Source organism: Pseudophryne corroboree, chromosome 4, assembly GCF_028390025.1.
Source record: "Pseudophryne corroboree isolate aPseCor3 chromosome 4, aPseCor3.hap2, whole genome shotgun sequence".
NCBI classification, from domain to species: domain Eukaryota; kingdom Metazoa; phylum Chordata; class Amphibia; order Anura; family Myobatrachidae; genus Pseudophryne; species Pseudophryne corroboree.
Window position 1 is genome coordinate 625,658,908 of NC_086447.1, and position 22,699 is coordinate 625,681,606.

Consider the following 22,699-nt stretch of genomic DNA (forward strand, 5'->3'; position numbering starts at 1 on the left):
CTAGGGGAGCTCTCCAGAGCTTTTCTAGTAAAAAGTTATTTTAGAGTTTTTTTATTTTACAGGGAGGCTTCTGGCAACAGCCTCTCTGCAGCGTGGGACTAAGGGGGGGAAGGAGTAGTGTCCGCCCTGCGGGGTCTGAGCCACTTACTCCGCTGACAGGACACTGCAGTCCTGAGGGGATAGATCGCTCCGCGCCACAGGGGATCACTTACCCCAGCAACATGCCGCCACCCCCATACAGAGCTGAAGATTGACAAACATTGGAAAGCAGGTAATTCTACCATTTAACTAACATTTTCCATAAGCACTTACCTATCTATACTTTTCTCTTTAAAAATACCATGTTCCACAAACTGTTTTTCCTAATAGCACTTCATGGTATCCTCTATAAAATGACATCTTCCTTCACTATTCCTGTTATGTATCGCTCTGTACACATTGCAGCCTCATTAATCCACTCCCCTCTTATTAACACTCATGAGCTTTTAACCTCTCTATGTACACTAACTGTCACATCCTCAACCTGTCACCATAAGAAACTATCACACACCTCCCCCAAATATACCTATCTCTCTCTTCTGCTTCTACTAGCTGGTGACATATCCCCAAATCCAGGTCCCATCCACATACCACGCTCACATTCAGCTGATTCACAACAGAATATAAATCCAACAAACCTTATCAACATCATATGTCTCCTATCTCCCTCCAAGTCACTAAAATGTGCTTTATGGAATGCACGCTCTGTTTGCAACAAATTAACATCTATTCATTACCTTTTCATAGCAAAAAAAATCAATATGCTAGCCATAACAGAAACATGGCTCACACAATCAGACACGGCCTCCCCTGCAGCACTGTCACATGGTAGCCTCCACTTCACACACACCCCCAGGCCTGGTAACATTAAAGGAGGTGGTGTTGGAATATTACTGTCCAAATCTTACACATCGTTTTACCACCTGTTCCCTCACTCACATTTACATAATTTGAAGTACACTCTATTAGGATTTTCACCCTTTTCTCTCTGCATGTTGCAGCTGTCTATCGCCCACCTGGACAACCCCAAAGGTTTCTGGAAGATTTTTATGCTTGGCTCCCTCACTTTCTATCCTCTGACATCTCCACCATCATTATGGGCGATTTCAATCTCTCTATTGACAGTCCACAATCTCCCCATGCCTCTAAACTACTCTCTCTAACATCCTCTCTTGGTCTCTCCCAATGGACTGACTCCCCTACTCATCAGAAGGGCCACTGCCTTGATCTTGTATTCACCAGACTATGCTCTGTTTCTGAACTCCCTAACACTCCTTTCCCTCTCTCAGATCACAACCTTATCACCTGCCTGCTCTCCTCCATTACCTCAAACTCAATGTCCCTAAAATCTACAAAGACACCTCTAACCTGCAGAAATATTAACGCTATTAATTTTCAACAACTATCTACCTCTCTGCAACCATTGCTCTCACCAATTTCTACATTCACCTCTCCTGAGACTGCTGTGTCACACCTTAACAAAACTCTAGAAACAGTACTTGATGAAGTGGCTCCAGCTACCCATCACACTCCACGCAGACTTAGATGTCAACCGTGGCACTCTAAATACACTAGACACTTACAAAAACTCTCACGTAAAGTAGAATGTCAGTGGCGTCAATCTAGTAGTTCAAGTGACTTTCTCACATATAAGACCACCTACCACTCTTATCGTAATGCTCTGGACACTGCCAAACAAACATATTTTCAATCTCTCATCTCTGCTCAAGCCTCTAACCCCAATTGACTTTAATACTGTTAAATCACTTCTTGTCCCTCCCTCACTCAACCCACCAGCCACTGTCGGTGCGCAAGATCTTGCTTCCTATTTCAAGGACAAGATTGACAAGATCCGAAATGAAATGGTATGCTCTTCCACAGCAAGTGACCTGCTCAATTCCCTGCCTGAACCCTCTAACACCTCTTCCTTTGATCCTACAAATGAAGATGACTTATCTGCACTCTTTTCCTCTGACTACTCTAATACCTCTACCCTTGACTCTATACCCTCACAAATTAGTAAATTGGTATATTTCCTTCTCTATACAAGCATGCAGTGATTACTCCCATTCTGAAAAAACAAAACTCTGACCGAACTCTCTAACTACCGTCCCATCTCTCAGCTCCCATGCCCCTCCAAGCTACTTGAGAGACTTGCCTACACTCGCCTCACACACTTCCTTAACTCACACAGCCTACTGGACCCACTTCAGTCAGGATTTCGTGCCCAACACTCCACAGAGACAGCACTGACTAAGGTAGTGAATGATTTGGTCACTGCTAAATCTAAAGGACATTACTCTCTACTTATTCTCCTTTATCTCTCTGCTGCTTTTGACACTGTTGACCACTCTCTTCTCATACAAACACTACAATCCCTAGGTATTCAGGACACAGACCTTTCTTGGTTCTCATCCTACCTATCTAATCACTCCTTCAGTGTTTGTTTCTCTGATTCCACCTCTTTTTCGCTACCTCTCTTAGTTGGAGTACCGCAAGGCTCAGTCTTAGGTCCTCTGCTTTTCTCTATCTATACCACATCTCTTGGCAAACTAATCAACTCTTTCGGATTTCAGTACCATCTGTATGCGGATGATACTCAAATCTACCTATCCTCCCTTGGTTTGTCACCATCTGTATTGGGCTGTGTCACTGAATGCCTTTCTGCCATTTTATCTTGGATGACATCTCGCCACCTCAAACTTAATATTTCCAAAACAGAATTAATTACATTTCCACCGGCCAATAGTAGTTTCCAACCTGATTGTCAGGAACTGGTGCAGAATCCGGAATTCGGGATCAGGTACCAAGTGGTTGACGTTACCCAGAACAGAGGCGCGGAGTCTAACACGCCGGGAGGTTTTCACCAGGGAACCCCGCAAGGGGATATGGGCTTCGCGGCTTCCGACGTGCAGTTCGCGGCCCCCTGTCTGGGTCACTTGATACCTGAACTGGACTAGAGTTATGGTAGAGGTGTTGTATATGACCAACCGCAGGGATACACAGGAACAAACAGGAACTGGAGAAGGTGGCAGGGTGCACACGGCCAGATGGTACGCTGGGGCCGTGGAGATGGAACAGCAGCAGGCACTCCAGGGGTGACACAGGAGGTAGCGGCACACGGACGGACTGGGGTGCAGACACTTGGAGACAGGGTAACGGCAGTCGGCAGACTAAAGTCGTCAGCAAGATGTTGAAGCTGGAATTCAATACTGGAACAAGGCAATACCCACTGGACAGATGAACTGAGACCAGAGAGGAACCAGAGAACAGAACACCACATGGAGTAGCTATAACTGGCAAAGCCTCTTGGGATTGAGAGGCTTAAAAGAACAGGCTGGACCAATCAGTTGTGAGCACCAGACAGGCCCCCAGTAATTGATATAACATGCAGCTGCAGTGCAAACTGAGCAGGCTGACAAGCTGAATAGTAGTTTTCAGGTAACGAGCTGTAATTACAGAATCCAGACACCTGTGAAGTCAGTTGCTGAGTGCAGGAGCTAAGGCACTGGGAGACAACTATGCAGGAGCTAGCTGTGACCTGTAGTTCCACAAACTGAAGCAAAGGTAATTTATAACAATAACAAAACATGAGTGCTCAGGATTGTAACACTGATATCTCTATCACTGTTGAGAACTCATCAATCATCCCTACTCCACAAGCTCGCTGCTTAGGTGTCATTCTTGACTCTGAATAGTCTCCTGACCAGTCTTCCCAAACATTGGCTCTCACCACTACAATCCATTTTGAATGCAGCTGCGAGGCTAATCTTCCTCGCTAGACGTTCATCATCTGCAGATCCGCTCTGTCAGTCCCTCCATTGGTTACTGGTATTCTAATTCTATTAAATATAAAATACTTTTACTGACATACAAGGCTATTAACCAAACAGCACCAACATACATCTCTTCACTCATCTCAAAATATCTGCATACCCGACCTCTCCGCTCTGCACAAGATCTACATCTCTCATCCACACGCGTTACTTGTTCACACTCAAAATTACAGGACTTTATCCGGGCTTCACCCACTCTGTGGAATGCCCTCCCACACACAATAAGACTCGCCTCTAGTCTCCAGACCTTTAAACGTTCCCTGAAACTCACCTCTTCAGACAAGCCTATCAAATTCTAGACCCACATAACCTTCAGTGCTTCCCTATCTAATTACATCCTCTCTGTACAGTATACATAACATCACATATCTTGTCTTTCTTTACTCTCACACCCTCCTGACACTTGGCCCACATTGCAGGGTATCATCATACAACCCATTAAGAACCTAGCAATCTGGTGGACCATTATGCAATAGATAGCATCTATCCTTGTGTATCTATGCCTATTTCCCTATAGATTGTTAAGCTTGCAAGCAGGGCCTTCCTACCTCTATGTCTGTCTGTTTTTACCCAGTTTTGTTCTACTGTTGTTCTAATTGTAAAGCGCAACGGAATATGCTGTGCTATATAAGAAACGGATAATAAATAAATAACATTGTGGCGAGTAAGACACCGACCCCCTTGGAAGCGGGGGGCTGGTGTGAAGATGGCGCCAGCAGGGTAGGAGCGCAGTATTAATTGCGCTCTGGGATTGCTCAGCGGTACATAGTGCGGTGCGTGAGGGGTGCCCTGGGCCAGCGCTTACACCCTACACTGGTCACAAAGCCTGTTGGGGTCCCAGGATCTCAGCCAGCATCAATCCTCCGGCCAGTATAATCAGATGAAGAGCGGGAAGACAGCACCATTTTGGGGGCGGAGCTTCTCAGAGCGGACCCAGCAGTGTCTAACATTACCATAATATTTGGAAGAAATATGTCTCTTGGTGTGAGTCCAAGAAGTTTCCTGCGATGGAGTTTCAACTGGGACGTTTTCTTCTCTTCCTGCAAGCAGGTGTGGATATGGGCCCGAGGTTGGGATCTATGAAGGTCCAGATTTCGGCCCTGTCCATTTTCTTCCAGAAACAATTGGCTGCTCTCCCTGAGGTTCAGACCTTTTTGAAGGGAGTTCTGCACATCCAACCTCCCTTTGTACTGCCTATGGCGCCTTTGGACCTTAACGTGGTGTTGCAGTTTCTCCAGTCAGACTGGTTTGAGCCTCTACAGGAGGTTGAGGTCAAATTTCTTACATGAAAGTCTGTCACGTTGTTGGCCTTAGCTTCTGCTAGACGTGTGTCAGAATTGGGGGCTTTGTCCTGTAAAAGCCCTTACTTGATATTCCACGAATATAGAGCTGAGCTCCGGACACGTCAGCAGTTTCTTCCAAAGGTTATGTCGGCATTTCATATCAACCAACCTATTGTGATGCCAGTGGCTATTGACTCCTCAATTTCGTCAAAGTCCTTGGATGTTGTGAGGGCCTTGAAAATCTATGTGAAAAGGACTGCTCGTCACAGGAAATTGGACTCTTTGTTTGTCCTGTATGATCCCAAGAAAATTGGGTGCCCTGCTTCAAAGCAGACTATATCTCGCTGGATTAGGTTCACTATTCCGCATGCTTATTCTACGGCAGGATTGCCGTGTCCAAAATCTATTAAGGCCATGTGTTCCTGGGCGGCTGCCCAGGGTATCTCGGCATTACAACTTTGCCGGGCGGCAACTTGGTCTGGGTCGAACATGTTTGCTAAGTTCTACAAGTTTGATACTTTGGCCTCTGATGATCTGAAGTTCAGTCAATCAGTTCCGCGCTCTCCCTCCCGTTCTGTGAGCTTTGGTACAACCCCATGGTTCTAATGAGGACGTAAGAGTAAATAGGATTTCTCCAGCAGGCTCCACAGGTTATCCACAGGATAACATTGGGATATGCTGGAGCAACAGCGGTTTGGCACCAAACGATCAGGAGCTTTCTGGCCTCCCAGGATGCACCGGGCTCGTCCATATAATCCCGCACACCAACTCAGTCAAATCAGTTTTTTGTTTGGTGCGGCAGGAGCCGGACCATGGTCACAGGGCTGTGTTTTGGCAGCCCTGAGCTTTATTTCATTTATGTTTATAGTCTTACTATCTTTTGAGTGATCTTTTCTAACAGCGTCTTACACGCATATTGGAATGAGTCGCAACAACGCTTACCCACGGTACAAGTGCTGTCTCGACGGGCGTCTGTGTCGGATGTTGCTAGCAGGTCCAGCAGCATTACCAGGCTGTGGCCGGAGCACGGGGAGAAGGTAAGGCATCGGTTCCACTTAGAAGGGGAATACGGACACAGTCGCACTGTTTTGGGAGGAGACTACCAAACAGTAGCTGGCACGCCACCACCACGGGTGCTCTAGCGCTAGGCTTTAGGGATCATAAGGCGCTAAGATTAGTTTGAGGCTGCGATCCCTAGGGTTGATATCAGCAGTGGGGAGTCAGACGCTCTCCTGGTCGCCACTCCCCCAGTTCATGACCAGTTTTCGTGCATCTCCTGCCATGAACTGATTGCCTCACTTCCGTCTCAGACGCTACCACGAGGGGACTCGGTCGCAGCATAGGCAGCTGCGTCTGTATACGCTAAGGTTTACCGCTAAGAGACTGGGTCGCAGACATGAGCGCCTGCATGCACTAACGTTCACTAAGCGTCTGTGTCCACTAAAAGTTACCGGAGCGGCAGTGTACACTAGTAGCGTCTGGATCCACTAAGCGGTTGCTAAACGTATTGATCGATCCTGGAAGTGGGGTGAGTCTCCCTGTATCACACCCTACTGAGTAAGGGTTATACAGCACTAAATTTCTATCTACTATTGTAGTATGAATAGTTAAGTTTAGTGCCTATTGCATATGAGATTTGTATGATACTGTGGTTTTCTCCGCAATTGCGTCTGAATACATTGAAATAACTATAATACAGAGAGCAGTAAATGTACGCCTACATACTTGAAATGTGTTTGTAGTTGATAACATGCTCATATGACTAATATATAACATGTGGCTGACTGCTAGTGTGATTGATGACTTTATATTTGTTTGTCAGTGTTTTTTCTGAACCTCAATGCTGTTGCTTGGGTTGGGGTCAGATTGATATCACTTTTATGCATATAAAGTGTTTTCAGTAACAAATTATGTAGTATACTGTGGAAAAGCTGATTATTTATCATGTCTAAGAGTGGCAAAGGTGACAAGGTTACATTAACAGTAACACCCACACTCAAAACATGTTTATCCTGCAAGGTAGGGTTAATAACTCAATCTTTGGCAAATGAGGGGTTATGTGCAAATTGTTTTTCGTTCTAGCAGATTACAAGGCAGATCCTTCTTCAGCAACAAATAGATCCACCTTGGGCCATATTTGCACAAACTCTATCTAGTATAGCTGACAGGTTGGTCCCTGCAGCTCCAACCGCAGGAATAGGGTACACTATTAACCCATACATTCAGCTCCCATCTTATTGGTATAGCCCCAACAGCTTCTACAAGTCAACAAGCTGATAAACCAAGGGTAAATATAACATCAAATTCACTGGCTACACAGGATGATGTAACAGATGATGACTCCATATACTCTACTCCACCATTTGAAGAACAAATGGAGGGTTTCAGCTCAGAAGATATAGCTGAATTAATTGGAACAATGAAGGCTATTCTGTCTCTATACAGATGTGGATAAAACCACAGGGAACCAGCGCTCAAACCCTATTTGTAGTGGTGAGTGATACGGTTATAAAGTGAAGCTAAAATCAATAATGAAAAAGCAGGTAATATACTTAAGGTTGTTTATTCTAAGATGCTGAGATACTTTCTTTCCCAACAGGTATAAATTCGGTTTAAAAGTCAATCAGTGATTGGGGCACGCTCCTGGTTTGAGCTTAAATTCTGAAGTGCAAGGTTCAATTGAAAGAACAAATGCTGTAATCTTTGTAAAGTCGAAAAAAAGAAAAAGAAAAATGCCACAAAAAAATATTAATGATAATATGTACTAAAGTCCAAATGGTTTACAAGTCTATACAGACAGCGGCGTCCCGCTAATCTGTGCTCTGAAGTGAAGGATTCTCTTGTGAAGTGATGAACAGTTGACAGCGGTAGTGTATGCTTTGGTTAGAGTGGAGAATAAGGACCCTGGACTGGCGCTATTCCTCCTGCAGCACGTCCCACAGTAGAGCGCCCGAATCAGGCCCGCTCTGTGGGGCCGCTGACCTGGGGTGTGCGCCTGTCACAGAGGCGAAGTGGACCCGGCCGGGGCTCTCCGAGCGGCTGGCCGCGCCTCTCCTCCTCCTACAGGGACTTACCTTCTCCCTTCCCCTCCGCCTTCCACTCTCCTCTGTCTCGGGCTTCTTCCGTCGCCTGGCAACCGGTTGCTTCCGGAACTCCGGATCACGTGACCGGATGGTTTGCGGAAAGGATTAGCAGTACTGTCCTTCTTTGTAGTGAATATTCGTCCTCAGTCCAATGTAGTATAGATGGGTAGCTCCAACGCGTTTCGACCTGTTAGGGTCTTCCTCTGGGACTCCCAGAGGAAGACCCTAACAGGTCGAAACGCGTTGGAGCTACCCATCTATACTACATTGGACTGAGGACGAATATTCACTACAAAGAAGGACAGTACTGCTAATCCTTTCCGCAAACCATCCGGTCACGTGATCCGGAGTTCCGGAAGCAACCGGTTGCCAGGCGACGGAAGAAGCCCGAGACAGAGGAGAGTGGAAGGCGGAGGGGAAGGGAGAAGGTAAGTCCCTGTAGGAGGAGGAGAGGCGCGGCCAGCCGCTCGGAGAGCCCCGGCCGGGTCCACTTCGCCTCTGTGACAGGCGCACACCCCAGGTCAGCGGCCCCACAGAGCGGGCCTGATTCGGGCGCTCTACTGTGGGACGTGCTGCAGGAGGAATAGCGCCAGTCCAGGGTCCTTATTCTCCACTCTAACCAAAGCATACACTACCGCTGTCAACTGTTCATCACTTCACAAGAGAATCCTTCACTTCAGAGCACAGATTAGCGGGACGCCGCTGTCTGTATAGACTTGTAAACCATTTGGACTTTAGTACATATTATCATTAATATTTTTTTGTGGCATTTTTTCTTTTTCTTTTTTTCGACTTTACAAAGATTACAGCATTTGTTCTTTCAATTGAACCTTGCACTTCAGAATTTAAGCTCAAACCAGGAGCGTGCCCCAATCACTGATTGACTTTTAAACCGAATTTATACCTGTTGGGAAAGAAAGTATCTCAGCATCTTAGAATAAACAACCTTAAGTATATTACCTGCTTTTTCATTATTGATTTTAGCTTCACTTTATAACCGTATCACTCACCACTACAAATAGGGTTTGAGCGCTGGTTCCCTGTGGTTTTATCCACATCTGTATACTTACCATTTAAGGGGGGGTGGGACACCCCTCATTACCAGCAGCACAGCCCGCCTCAGATTAACACCTCAGTGCGCAGAGAACCCATTTCTGTATATTCTGTCTCTAGAAGATTCAGTTGATCCAATAGTTAAAACTAAAGCACCTGTGTTTAAACGTCCCAAAACAGTTAGGGTTGATTTTCCAGAGTCAGAGGAACTGACGGAAATCATGGAGGAACCTTGGGCTACACCCAATAGGAGATATAGAATTCCAAAAAAAATGGGATTCTTACTACCCTTCTCCAACTGGGGACTGTTTAAAAAGAGAAGTGCCTCCTAAGGTAGATACGCACATCATTCAACTAGTGCGAAAATCTATTTTACCCTTGCCATCTACATCATTAAATGATGTCACAGACATGGAGTGGATGGTTTTTTGAAAAGCATATTTTCTCTGTCAGGGGCAGTCATAAGGTCTGCTATGGCCTCAGCCTGGATGGCAAAAGCGGTTGTTGAATGGGCTGAAGAATTGGAAAATGGGCTCTCAGCACCTACTAGGGCGCAGGAGTCCCATATAGCCCATATGAAACAGGCTGCGCTATTCCTAGAAGAAGCAGCAATGGATATGGGTACGATTGCTTCTAAAGCATCAGCCTTAATGGTAGCTGCTCGCAGAGCAATTTGTCTATGTACATGGAAAGCTGATTCAGAATCCATAAAGGTTCTGGAAGCTTTGCCTTTTGTTGGGAACATCCTTTTTGGTAAGGAATTGACAGATATTCTTGAGTCAGAAGCTGAATCCAATAAGGTCAGGTTTCCTGCCAGCTATAATCCTAAACCTAAGGGCTCGGGATTTCAGCCATTTCGGTGGCAGGGTAAAACAAAAGGTAAAAATGAATCAAAACAAACCAAGTACAATGTTCTGGTACAGCAAGGAAGCAGTGGGCCACTAGAGGGCCAGCTTCCAAACCAGAACAGTAACCATCAGCCTGATGGTGCGGACCTCCACTTGGACGCCAAGGTAGGGGGCCATCTTCTTCAGTTTGCACACATATGGCAGCAGTCGACAACAGACGCTTGGGTGCAAGAAGTGGTATCTCTGGGTTATGTTTTCACTTTCAAGAAGCAACCTCCTCGAAGGTTTTTTTGTACCAGCCCGTCTCACATAGAGGCGAAGGCCAGGGCCCTGCAAGAAGCAGTTCAGAAATTGCTTCAGTCCGGGGTAATTATTCCAGTATCCCCGGCACAACGGGGGCAGGGTTTTTACTCCAACCTATTTTCTCTAACGTCCTAGTGGATGCTGGGGACTCCGTAAGGACCATGGGGAATAGACAGGCTCCGCAGGAGACTGGGCACTCTAAAGAAAGATTAGGTACTATCTGGTGTGCACTGGCTCCTCCCTATATGCCCCTCCTCCAGACCTCAGTTAGAATCTGTGCCCGGCCAGAGCTGGGTGCTCCTAGTGGGCTCTCCTGAGCTTACTAGTTAAAGAAAGTTTTTTGTTAGGTTTTTTATTTTCAGAGAGCTTCTGCTGGCAACAGACTCTCTGCTACGTGGGACTGAGGGGAGAGAAGCAAACCTACTAACTGTGGCTAGGTTGCGATTCTTAGGCTACTGGACACCATTAGCTCCAGAGGGATCGAACACAGGACCCTAACCTTGATCGTCCGTTCCCGGAGCCGCGCCGCCTTCCCCCTCGCAGAGCCAGAAGTACAGAAGCAAGAAGACGTTGAAATCGGCGGCAGAAGACTCCTGTCTTCACTACAGGTAGCGCACAGCACTGCAGCTGTGCGCCATTGCTCCCACAGCACACCCGCACACTCCGGTCACTGTAGGGTGCGGGGCGCAGGGGGGGGCGCCCTGGGCAGCAATTTAGATACCTGATGGCAAAAGGACACATATATACAGTCAGGCACTGTATATATGTGCGAGCCCCCGCCATTTTTACACAAGAAACGCGGGACAGAAGCCCGCCGCTGAGGGGGCGGGGCCTTCTTTCTCAGCACACCAGCGCCATTTCCTCTTCACAGCTCCGCTGGAAGGACGCTCCCCAGGCTCTGCCCTGCTGTATACAGGTGCAATAGAGGGTAAAAAAGAGAGGGGGGCACATAAATTTAGGCGCAGATAGATATATATATATATATATATATATATATAAAAACAGCAGCTACCGGGTAAACACTAAAATACTGTGTAATTCCTGGGTTATATAGCGCTGGGGTGTGTGCTGGCATACTCTCTCTCTGTCTCCCCAAAAGCCCTTGTGGGGTCCTGTCTTCAACTGAGCATTCCCTGTGTGTGTGCGGGGTGTCGGTACGCCTGTGTCGACATGTTTGAGGAGGAAGGATACGTGGAGGCAGAGCAAGTGCAAGCAGATGTGGTGTCGCCCCCGACGGTGCCGACACAGGATTGGATGGATATGTGGAAGGTGTTGAATGATAATGTAAACTCCTTACATAACAGACTAGATACAGCTGTTGCCTTGGGACAGTCAGGGTCTCCACCCATGCCTGTTCCCACAGCGCAGAGGCCGTCAGGGTCTCAAAAGCGCCCAATATCCCAGTTAGTTGACACAGATGTCGACACGGACTCTGATTCCAGTGTCGACGACGATGAGGAAAAATTGCAGCCTAAAATGACTAAGGCTATCCGCTACATGATTGTGGCAATGAAGGAAATATTGCACATTTATGAGGAAAATCATGTCCCTGACAAAAGGATTTATATGTATGGGGAGAAAAAGAGAGAAGTGACTTTTCCCCCGTCACATGAGTTGAATGAATTGTGTGAAAAGGCGTGGGATGCCCCGGATAGGAAGCAAGTGATTTCCAAAAGATTAGAAGTCGGTTTACTCGCATTCTGGTACACTGCTGAGGCCAGCCATTGCTTCGGCATGGATGTGTAGTGCCGTAGCGGCATGGACGGATACTCTGTCTGAGGAGTTAGATACCCTGGACAGTGACTCTGTTTTGCTGACCCTGGCACATATCAAGGACACGGTCCTATATATGCGGGATGCCCAGAGGGACATTTGCATGCTGGGCTCCAGAGTAAATGCACTGTCCATCTCTGCCAGAAGGGTCTTATGGACTCGACAATGGACAGGGGATGCCGACTCTAAAAAACACATGGAGGTTTTACCTTATAAGGGTGAGGAATTGTTTGGGGACGGCCTCTCGGACCTAGTTTCCACAGCTACGGCTGGGAAGTCAAATTTCTTGCCTTATGTACCTCCACAGCCTAAGAAAGCACCGTATTACCAAATGCAGTCCTTTCGTTCACAAAAAAATAAGAAGGTCAGAGGTGCATCCTTTCTTGCCAGAGGCAGGGGTAGAGGGAACAGGCTGCAATGCGCAGCCAGTTCCCAGGAACAAAAGTCCTCCCCGGCTTCCACTAAATCCACCGCATGACGCTGGGGCTCAACAGGCGGAGCCAGGAGCGGTGGGGGCGCGTCTCCGACATTTCAGCAACCAGTGGGTTTGCTCACGGGTGGATCCTTGGGTTATACAAATTGTATCTCAGGGATACAAGCTGGAATTCGAGGTGGCGCCCCCTCAACGTTACCTAAAATCGGCCTTGCCAGCTTCCCCCATGGAAAGAGAGGTAGTACTGGCGGCAATTCACAAGCTATACCTCCAGCAGGTGATAGTAAAGGTTCCCCTCCTTCAACAAGGAAGGGGTTACTATTCCACTATGTTTGTCATACCAAAACCGGACGGTTCGGTAAGACCCATTCTGAATTTAAAATCACTGAACATCTATCTCAAGAGATTCAAGTTCAAAATGGAATCGCTCAGAGCGGTCATTGCAAGCCTGGAAGAGGGGGATTTTATGGTATCTCTGGACATCAAGGATGCTTACTTGCATGTCCCCATTTATCCCCCTCATCAGGAGTACCTCAGGTTCGTGGTACAAGACAGTCATTACCAGTTCCAGACGTTGCCGTTTGGCCTGTCCACGGCACCGAGAATATTTACCAAGGTGATGGCGGAGATGATGGTACTCCTTCGGAAGCGAGGAGTTACAATTTTCCAATACTTGGACGATCTCCTCATAAAGGCGAGGTCCAGGGAGCACTTGTTGATCAGCGTAGCACACTCTCAGGCAGTGTTGCAACAGCACGGCTGGATTCTGAATTTTCCAAAGTCGCAGCTGATTCCTGCGATGAGTCTGTCCTTCCTGGGCATGATTCTAGACACAGAACAGAAGTAGGTGTTTCTCCCGGAGGAGAAGGCTCAGGAGCTCCTGACTCTGGTCAGAGATCTCCTAAAACCAAAGCGGGTATCGGTGCATCACTGCACGTGAGTCCTGGGAAAGATGGTAGCGTCATACGAGGCCATTCCCTTCGGCAGGTTCCATGCAAGGATCTTTCAGTGGGATCTGCTGGACCAGTGGTCCGGATCGCATCTTCTGATGCATCGCTTGATCACCCTGTCCCCCAGGACCATGGTGTCTCTGCTATGGTGGCTGCAAAGTGCCCACCTTCTCGAGGGCTGCAGGTTCGGCATACAGGACTGGGTCCTGGTGACCACGGATGCAAGCCTCCGAGGATGGGGGGCAGTCACTCAGGGAAGAAACTTCTAGGGGCGGTGGTCAAGTCAGGAGACTTGTCTGCACATAAATATACTGGAACTCAGGGCCATATACAACGCCCTGAGTCAAGCGGAGCCTCTGCTTCGAGACCAACCAGTACTGATTCAGTCAGACAACATCACAGCGGTCGCCCATGTAAACCGCCATGGCGGCACAAGAAGCAGAGTGGCAATGGCGGAAGGCACCAGGATTCTGCATTGGGCGGAGAATCACGTGCAAGCACTGTCAGCAGTGTTCATTCCGGGAGTGGACAACTGGGAAGCAGACTTCCTCAGCAGACACGACCTCCACCCGGGAGAGTGGGGACTTCATCAAGAAGTCTTCGACCAGATTGTAAATCGGTGGGAACGGCCACAGGTGGACATGATGGCGTCCCGCCTAAACAAAAAGCTAAAAAGATATTGTGCCAGGTCAAGGGACCCTCAGGCGATAGCTGTGGACGCACTAGTGACACCGTGGGTTTTCCAGTCGGTCTATGTGTTTCCTCCTCTTTCTCTCATACCCAAGGTGCTTAGAATAGTAAGAATAAGAGGAGTGAGAACAATACTCATTGTTCCGGATTAGCCAAGAAGGACTTGGTACCCAGAACTACAAGAAATGCTCACAGAGGACCCATGGCCTCTGCCTCTCAGACAGGACCTGTTGCAGCAGGGGCCCTGTCTGTTCCAAGACTTACCGCGGCTGCGTTTGACGGCATGGCGGTTGAACGCTGGATCCTAGCAGAAAAGGGCATTCCGGATGAAGTTATTCCTACGCTGATAAAGGCTAGGAAGGACGTGACAGCAAAACATCACCGTATATGGCGAAAATATGTTGCTTGGTGTGAGGCCAGGAAGGCCCCTACAGAGGAATTCCAGCTTGGTCGATTCCTGCACTTCCTACAGTCAGGTGTGACTACGGGCCTAACATTAGGGTCCATAAAGGTCCAGATTTCGGCCCTATCCATTTTCTTCCAAAAAGAACTGGCTTCACTACCTGAGGTTCAGATGTTTGTTAAAGGAGTGCTGCATATTCAGCCCCCTTTTGTGCCACCAGTGGCACCTTGGGACCTTAACGTGGTGTTGGATTTCCTAAAATCCCACTAGTTTGAGCCACTTAAGACTGTGGAGCTAAAGTATCTCACGTGGAAAGTGGTCATGCTGTTGGCCTTAGCTTCGGCTAGGCGGGTGTCAGAACTGGCGGCTTTGTCATGTAAAAGCCCCTATCTGGTTTTCCATATGGACAGGGCAGAATTACGGACTCGTCCGCAATTTCTGCCAAAGGTGGTGTCTTCTTTTCATTTGAACCAACCTATTGTGGTGCATGCGGCTACTCGGGACTCGGAGGACTCCCAAGTTGCTGGACGTAGTCCGGGCTTTGAAGATTTATGTAAACAGAACGGCTGGAGTCAGGAAGACTGACTCGCTGTTTATCCTGTATGCACCCAATAAGCTGGGTGCTCCTGCTTCAAAGCAAACCATTGCTCGCTGGATCTGTAACACGATTCAGCAGGCTCATTCTGTGGCTGGATTGCCACATCCAAAATCAGTAAAAGCCCATTCCACAAGGAAGGTGGGCTCTTCTTGGGCGGCTGCCCGAGGGGTCTCGGCTTTACAGCTTTGCCGAGCTGCTACTTGGTCGGGTTCAAACACCTTTGCTAAGTTCTACAAGTTTGATACCCTGGCTGAGGAGGACCTTGTGTTTGCCCATTCGGTGCTGCAGAGTCATCTGCACTCTCCCGCCCGTTTGGGAGCTTTGGTATAATCCCCATGGTCCTTACAGAGTCCCCAGCATCCACTAGGACGTTAGAGAAAATAAGAATTTACTCACCGGTAATTCTATTTCTCGTAGTCCGTAGTGGATGCTGGGCGCCCGTCCCAAGTGCGGACTTTCTGCAATACGTGTATATAGTTATTGCTTCATAAAGGGTTATTGTTATGAGCCATCTGTTGAGTGAGGCTCAGTTGGTTTTCATACTGTTAACTGGGTAAGGTTATCACAAGTTGTACGGTGTGATTGGTGTGGCTGGTATGAGTCTTACCCTGGATTCCAATATCCTTTCCTTGTAATGTCAGCTCTTCCGGGCACAGTTTCCCTAACTGAGGTCTGGAGGAGGGGCATAGAGGGAGGAGCCAGTGCACACCAGATAGTACCTAATCTTTCTTTAGAGTGCCCAGTCTCCTGCGGAGCCCGTCTATTCCCCATGGTCCTTACGGAGTCCCCAGCATCCACTAAGGACTACGAGAAATAGAATTACCGGTGAGTAATTTCTTATTTTTGGTCCAGAACCGAAATGGGTCGTTTCGGCCCATTCTCAAGCTCAAAATGTTAAACAAATACATTTGGGTTCCACATGGAGACATTACGCTCCATAGTTTTGGCCATGGAATCAGGAGATTACATGGTATCTCTGGATATACAAGATGCTTGCCTGCATGTGCCAATAGCATTGTCCCATCAGTGTTACCTCAGGTTCGCTATCCTCCAGCAACATTTTCAATTCCAGGCATTACCCTTTGGGTTAGCCACAGCCCTCAGAGTATTTACCAAGATCATTGTGCTTATGGCAGCTTGTCTCCGCAAGCAGGGGATAAAAATCTTTCCATACCTCGACGATCTTTTAATCCTGGCATAATCCCAGGAATTGCTCTTGAGCCTTCTCCAACATACAATAACTTGTCTACATAAACACGGATGGCTCATAAATTGGGCAAAGTCGTCTCTGATTCCGTCACAACGAATGATTCACTTAGGGGCTGTATTGGATTCAAGTCTGCAGAAAATATTTTAACCTGTGGAAAAAATATCCAAGGTGCAGTTAATGACTCAGGAATTGTTGCACAGTCAAACAATATCAGTTCTCACGGCAATGCGAGTGATGGGGTTGATGGTGTCAACATTTGATATGGTGGAATATGCACAATTCAACTCAAGACCTTTGCAACATCTGATTCTGACCAGATGGAATGGAGTGCATCAGACAATAAAGAAACAAATGATGGTACTTCCAGTAAAGGTAAAAAGGTTGTTAGCCTGGTGGCTACAGATATCCCATCTAGACAAGGGGATATCAGATTGGGAGATCCTGACAACGGATGCGAGTCTTCAGGGCTGGGGAGCAGTGTCCGGAAGATTATGGTTCCAGGGACAATGGACCACAGAAGAAAGTTGCCTGCCAATAAATCTGTTGGAACTCCGGGCCATATACATGGCACTGATTCAGGCAAAGGACATTCTGCAAGGAAAACCAGTCCATATCCGCTCAGAAAATGCAACAGCAGTAGCGTACCTCAACCATCAGGGAGGAACTCGCAGCCAAAGAGCAATGAAGGAGGTAAGTCACATACTAAAGTGGGCAGAACTCCATCTTCCAGCATTGTCCACAGTGTTCGTTCCAGGTGTCCTAAACTGGGAAGCGGACTTTCTCAGTCGGCACACCATTCGAGCAACCGAATGGGCTCTACACCCGGAAGTATTTCAGACTCTAATAGACAAGTGGGGGTTGCCAGAGATAGATCTCATGGCGTACCGTCTGAGCAACAAAGTTCCGGTATACGGGTCAAGAAATAAAGACCCCTGAGCGATCCTTGTGGATGCTCTGTCAGTGAAATGGGAATTTCATCTGGCTTATCTGTTTCCTCCAATCGTCCTCATACCCAGGGTGGTGAGGAAAATAAAACAACCGAAGGGGGCCGTGATTCTAATAGCTCTGGCTTGGCCCATAAGGCATTGGCACATAGATCTGCAGAGGATGTCAATGGATGCTTCAATTCTGCTCCCTCAACATCCAGATCTACTAATGCAGGATCCCTGTTATCACAGGCATCTGGATTGGCTGTCTTTGATTGCGTGGCTGTTGAAACCTCTTTTCTGAAGTCAAGAGGTTTTTCACAACAGGTAATTCAAACAATGCTTAGAGCAAGGAAACCCTCCTCTGCTCGCATTCATCACTGAATATGGCAAGCAGTGAAAGAAATATGGATCCAAGATCTTTCAGAGTATCCAGAATCTTATATTTCCTTCAGGCAGGAATGGATAAGGGTTTGAAGGTGGCTTCCTTGAGAGTTCAAGTTTTAGCATTGACTGTATGGTTTCAAAAGAAAATTGCTACTTTACAAGATGTGCGTACTTTTTTCTAAGGAATGCTGCGCATTCACCCACCTTTTGTTCCTCCTGTAGTACCTTAGGATTTAAGGTGGTCATTCCGAGTTGTTCGCTCTGTATTTTTTTCTCGCAACGGAGCGATTAGTCGCTAATGCGCATGCGCAATGTCCGCAGTGCGACTGCGCCAAGTAAATTTGCTATGCAGTTAGGTATTTTACTCACGGCATTACAAGGTTTTTTCTTCGTTCTGGTGATCGTAATGTGATTGACAGGAAGTGGGTGTTTCTGGGCGGAAACAGGCCATTTTACGGGTGTGTGCGAAAAAACGCTACCATTTCTGGGAAAAACGCGGGAGTGGCTGAAGAAACGGAGGAGTATCTGGGCGAACGCTGGGTGTGTTTGTGACGTCAAACCAGGAACGACAAGCACTGAACTGATCGCAGATGCCGAGTAAGTGTGGAGCTACTCAGAAACTGCTAAGAAGTGTCTATTCGCAATTTTGCTAATCTTTCGTTCGCAATTTTGATAAGCTAAGATTCACTCCCAGTAGGCGGCGTCTTAGCGTGTGCAAAGCTGCTAAAAGCAGCTTGCGAGCGAACAACTCGGAATGAGGGCCTAAGTCTGGTCCTCAAAGCCCTTCAAGAGGCTCTATTTAAGCCACTTAAGAAAGTGGATCTTAAATGGTTAACAGCTAAAGTACTCTTTCTACTGACTATGGCATCAGCCAGAAGAGTATCAAATTTAGGAGCGCTGTCGTGCAAGTCTCCTTTTCTGATTTTTTTGTCCAGATAAAGCAGTTCTCCGTACTAAGGGGGTCATTCTGAGTTCGCTAGCTAAAAATGTTCGCTGCGCAGCGATGATGCAAAAAAATGGCACTTCTGCGTATGTGGAGCAGTGAGCACGCGCAACGTACTTTACACAAGGTCTAGCGAAGCTTTTCAGTTGCAATGGCAGCCGCAGAGTGATCGACAGGAAAAGGGCGTTTCTGGGTGTCAATTGACCGTTTTCAGGGAGTGTTTGAAAAGACGCAGGCGTGCTAAGAAAAACGCTGGGCGAACGCAGGGCATGTTTGTGACATCAAATCCGGAACTGAACAGTCTGAAGAGATCGCAAGCTAGGAGTAGGTCTTGAGCTACACTAAAACTGCACAATTTTTTTGTAGTCGCTCTGCGATCATTTCGGTCGCACTTCTAAGCTAAAATACACTCCCAGAGGGCGGCGGCTTAGCGCCTGCACGACTGCTAAAAACTGCTAGCGAGCGAACAACTCTGAATGACCCCCTAAGTCTGGTTATCTTCCAAAGGTGGTCTCAAAGTTTCACCTTAATGAAGAAATTGTAGTCCCGGCTTTTCAGGTATCGGGACTATCTGCGGGAGAAGCGTCGCTGGACGTAGTCCGTGCATTAAGAATCTACTTAGATCGTACCAGTGCCATCAGAAAGACAGATTCTCTCTTCAGTCTCTACGGATTTCACAAGAGGGGATGGCCTGCTACTAAACAGACACTAGCAAGATGGCTTTGAATGACAATTTCAGAAGCATACTCTCAAACTGATCTCCCTGTTCTGGCTAATGTCTCTGCTCACTCTAAACGTAAGGTAGATCTGTCATGGGCAGCACAACATGGTGCTTTAGCAGAACAGATATGTAAGGCAGCCACATGGTCTTCCATTAACACATTCATTAGACATTATGCCGTGGATACCTTTGCCTTTCATGACGCTGAATTCGAGCGTCCCCACCACTATAAATTTGCTTTGGGAAGTCCCAATGTTATCCTGTGGACCCTGCCGGAGAAATATACGTTATGGTAAGAACTTACCGTTGATAACGGTATTTCTCCTATGTCTACAGGTTTCCACAGGCGCACCTGATTTGAGAACCTTTATACTCACTAACCTCTACCCTCTTGTATGGAAGGGTGTGCATGTATGTTCTCGCCTGAATTGGGTTCTACATCATGCTCCTGCCTAAATGCTTTGGAAACAACTGATTTGACTGAGTCAGTGGGCGGGATTATATGGATGGGCCCGGTGCATCCTGGGAGGTCAGAAAGCTTGTGATCGTTTGGTGCCAATCCGCTGTCACTCCAGCATATCCCAATGTTATCTTGTGGAAACCTGTGGACATAGGAGAAATACCGTTATCAACGGTAAGTTCTTACCATAAAGTATATTTTGGTTACCTACCGGTAAATCCTTTTCTTGTAGTCCGTAGAGGATGCTGGGCACCCACCCAGCACTTCGTTTTCCTGCAACCGTTATCTGGTTCAGTACAACTTTGTTTAGTTATGTACTGCATTGTTACTTGGTAAGTAATGTTTCAGCAGTTGCTGAGTCTTTCAAGCTAGTTAGCTTGATGTGCCTTGTATGTGTGAGCTGGTATGAATCTCGCCACTATCTGTGTTAAATCCTTCTCTCGAAGATGTCCGTCTCCTTGGGCACAGTTTCTAGACTGAGTCTGGTAGGAGGGGCATAGAGGAAGGAGCCAGCCCACACTCTCAAACTCTTAAAGTGCCAATGGCTCCTGGTGGACCTGTCTATACCCCATGGTACTGATGTGGACCCCAGCATCCTCTATGGCAGGGGTGGGCAATTATTTCAGCTGAGGGGCCACTTGACACTTTCTTGTCACTATCCGTGGGCCACGCATAAAATAGCAGCTCCCAGCTCCCCCCCCCCACATGCCAAAAATATAGGGACGTGGCTTTGTGTGGAAGGGGCATGGCCAACAAATAATACAGATTCATATTAGGCTGCTCCATTATTCAAATTGCGCCACACAGTAGCGCCACTTACACACATTACACCAGGTAGAGCCCCTTTTACACACATTATGGCATGTAGAGCCCCTTTTACACACATTATGGCAGGTAGAGCTCCCTTATACACAGTATGGATGGTAGAGCCCCCTTTTACACATTACAGCAGGTACAGCCCCCTTTTACACATTACAGCAGGTACAGCCCCCTTTTACACATTACAGCAGGTAGAGCCCCCTTTTACACATTAACATTTTATTTGGGATAATCATTGCGCAGCAAGCAAATTATCCAGTGTCTTGTGGCCCCTGGGGAAAGGTGTGACACAGTGATAGAACTCGAGGGGTGACACAGTGACAGAACACGGGGAGGTGACAGAGTGACAGAACACGGGGGGGGGGGTGACAGTGACAGAACACGGTGGGTGACACAGTGACAGGACACGGGGGTGACACACGGTGACAGAACACTGGGGTGACACGGTGACAGAACACTGGGGTGACACGGTGACAGAACACTGGGGTGACACTGTGACAGAACACGGTGGGGGTGACACAGTGACAGAACACGGTTGTGTGACAGAACACAGGGGGTGACAGAACACTGGGGTGACACTGTGACAGAACACTGGGGTGACACTGTGACAGAACACTGGGGTGACACTGTGACAGAACACGGGGGGTGACACAGTGACAGAACACGGGGGGTGACGGCGACAGAACACTGGGGTGACAGTGACAGAACACTGGGGTGACACGGTGACAGAACACGGTGGGGGTGACACAGTGACATAACACGGGGGGTGACACAGTGACAGAACACAGGGGGTGACACAGTGACAGAACACAGGGGGGTGACACAGTGACAGAACACGGGGGGTGACAGTGACAGAACACTGGGGTGACGGTGACAGAACACTGGGGTGACACGGTGACAGAACACGGTGGGGGTGACACAGTGACATAACACGGGGGGTGACACGGTGACAGAACACTGGGGTGACAGTGACAGAACACGGTGGGGTGACACAGTGACAGAAAACGGGGGTGTGACACAGTGACAGAACACAGGGGGGTGACAGAACACTGGGGTGACACGGTGACAGAACACGGTGGGGGTGACACAGTGACAGAACACGGGGGGTGACACGGTGACAGAACACGGGGGGTGACACGGTGACAGAACACAGTGGGGGTGACACAGTGACAGAACACGGGGGGTGTCACGGTGACAGAACACGGGGGGGTGACATGGTGACAGAACACGGGGGGTGTCACGGTGACAGAACACGGGGGGGGGGGTTGACATGGTGACAGAACACGGGAGGGGTTGGTACAGCGAGAGCTAAAGATCTCTACCCCCAACCTAAAAACAGTCTGACGCCACTGCCCGCACACACAAATATACACACACTTTATTTCTTTCACTCACTTTTTCCAGTAACTCACTGATCTGGCTGGCAGTGCAGGAAGGATTGATCTGTAGTAGTCTGCTCGTCCCTGTAGCCCCGCCCCCTAAGGTCCCGTGTAGCCACGCCCCTTCATCGCCCGTGGCTCCGCCCCTTTTTCGGCTGACCACAGCCTGAGCCGTTGTCACTGGGGACTCTGGAGGCGCCGTGCAGCAGCAGGGGAGACTGCATCGGCAGCTTGAAGGTACTGCAGAGCAATGACAAGCAGTCGGGCCGCTTGTCATTGCTCGCTGGTGGGAGGCAGTGGGCCGGGCAGGATCGGTTTGCGGGCCGCATCCGGCCCGCGGGCTGTATTTTGCCCACCCCTACTCTATGGACTACGAGAAAAGAATTTACCGGTAGGTAACCAAAATCCTATTTTCTTCAATCTGTTGCTCAGTAGATGTATAGTATTTGTAGTTAAAATTTCTCCTGCAGGGTCCACAGGGTATCCACAAGATACATTGGGATATGATGGAGCGACAGCGAATTTGCACCAAGCAGTCAAAGCTTTTCAGTCTCTCAGCATG